The sequence below is a fragment of the Bos indicus genome, chromosome 22 (genome assembly GCF_029378745.1).
Source record: "Bos indicus isolate NIAB-ARS_2022 breed Sahiwal x Tharparkar chromosome 22, NIAB-ARS_B.indTharparkar_mat_pri_1.0, whole genome shotgun sequence".
NCBI classification, from domain to species: Eukaryota; Metazoa; Chordata; class Mammalia; order Artiodactyla; family Bovidae; genus Bos; species Bos indicus.
Window position 1 is genome coordinate 34,537,155 of NC_091781.1, and position 1,893 is coordinate 34,539,047.

Consider the following 1,893-nt stretch of genomic DNA (forward strand, 5'->3'; position numbering starts at 1 on the left):
ACTAGTTTGCATTCCCACCAACAGTGTAAGAGGGTTCCCTTTTCTCCACACCCTCTCCAACATTTATTATTTGTAGACTTTTGGATCGCAGCCATTCTGACTGGTGTGAAATGGTACCTCATAGTGGTTTTAATTTGCATTTCTCTGATAATGAGTGATGTTGAGCATCTTTTCATGTGTTTGTTAGCCATCTGTATGTCTTCTTTGGAGAAATGTCTATTTAGTTCTTTGGCCCATTTTTTGGAAAATATGGAACGCTTCATGAATTTGCATGTCATCCTTGCTCAGGGGCCATGCTAATCTTCTCTGTATCGTTCCAATTTTAGTATATGTGCTGCCAAAGCGAGCACAACCACTGAATCTTAAAGTGGCAAGATATGAGCCCCACCACCACCTCTACCACACACTGACAAGTTTTTGTGAAAACTGGAGAAAATGGAGTGAAATCTGTAGTTTAGTTGACAGTATTATGTCAGTGGCAGTTCCCTGGAGTAATACTGACCTGTAGTTAGATGTGATACCTCCATGGGGGAAGCTGGCTGAAGAGTTCAGGGATGCTCTGTACTATATTTGCAACTTTGTGGGAGTCCAGAGTGATCTCAACACAGGTCAGCATTTCTCTCTCACCTACCCCACTTGCCCATCTACAAGGCAGCTGGGGGTTCTTCTTTGTGTTGTGGATTCAGGCTGACAGATCAGCTCTTTAGAGAGTTTGGGAGGGCCCGGGCCTGGCACATGAGTGCCCCTGCCCAAAAGCGACACCAGGACAGCCTTTCAGCAGGTACCCAGACCTAGTAGTCATGCGGGCAGGCAAAGGGGGAGGAAGGGAGAGTCAGTGACGTCTTCGCACGTGCTCAGAATGTGGTAAGCTAGAAATATTTAGCAAATACCATGACTGACTCACACTGAAGCAAGCAGTGAGCTGCAGAACAAGCTCTGGTGTTCTAAATACAAATTCAGAGCCTGTCAACAAGAAATTTGAGGAGGACCTATGCACCTTAAAGAATAAACGTCTTTCCCCCAGGTGAATTCAGGCTCTACTACTCATTTAATGGTTGACTTTGAGCCCATTACATCTCCCCTAAGCTTTAGTTCCTTCCTTGGAAAATGAGTTTGTTAAGATTAAAGGAGATCACACATGAAATGTTCTGTGTGAAGTGTATGTGGAGGTGCATGAATAGCAAGTGTACAACACACATTAGTATTTCTAGTGCCTTTACTCTTTCTGCTACTGTTGTTTGGCTGTTATTCTTTTTATCCACTATCATTTCCCATTCGGTCTATCAAGGCTGTATGTTGAAGGAGAAATAGAGGGGGTAGGCATGCTGAAAGTTAAAGGCATGTACTTACTAATTAGTCAACTGAACCCTTATTCACTCCTATTAGATCTTGATTCTTATCTTCTCACCCATCCAGTTCGGTCTCTTTGAAGCATATTGAACCTAAGCATATTGTTACTATTATAAGGGAGAGTACAGAATAGCAGTTTAAAAGGAATGACTCTGGAACCCAGCAACCTGAATCTGCATCAGCTTTCCTAGTTTACTGGGCTTCCTTGGTGGCTCAGATGGTAAAGATTCTGCCTGCAATGAGGGAGACCGGGTTCAGTCCCTCGACTGGGAAGATAACCTGGGGAAGGGAACAGCTACCCACCCCAGTAGTTTTGCCAGGAAAATTCCACAAACAGAGGAGTCTGGCGGGCTATAGCCCATGGGGTCGCAAAGAGTCAGACATGATTGAGTGACTGACACTTTCACAATTTACTAACTGTGTGACACTGGGCACCTTCCTTAACCTCTCTGTGCCTTAGTTTTCTCATCCATAGAACTGGCTGTTGCAGGGATTGAGTTTGTATTGTGTACAAAACAGCAGGGAAAGTGTCAGTCACAGAAA

At 44.2% G+C, this 1,893-nt stretch overlaps 1 non-coding gene across 1 annotated transcript; it reads right to left on the bottom strand.

Annotated features, from left to right (window-relative positions):
• Positions 1-243: 243 nt before the first annotated feature.
• Positions 244-350, bottom strand: LOC139178732 (U6 spliceosomal RNA). The gene has a single exon (XR_011563226.1). It is a non-coding gene; the product is annotated as a U6 spliceosomal RNA (small nuclear RNA).
• Positions 351-1,893: the final 1,543 nt, after the last annotated feature.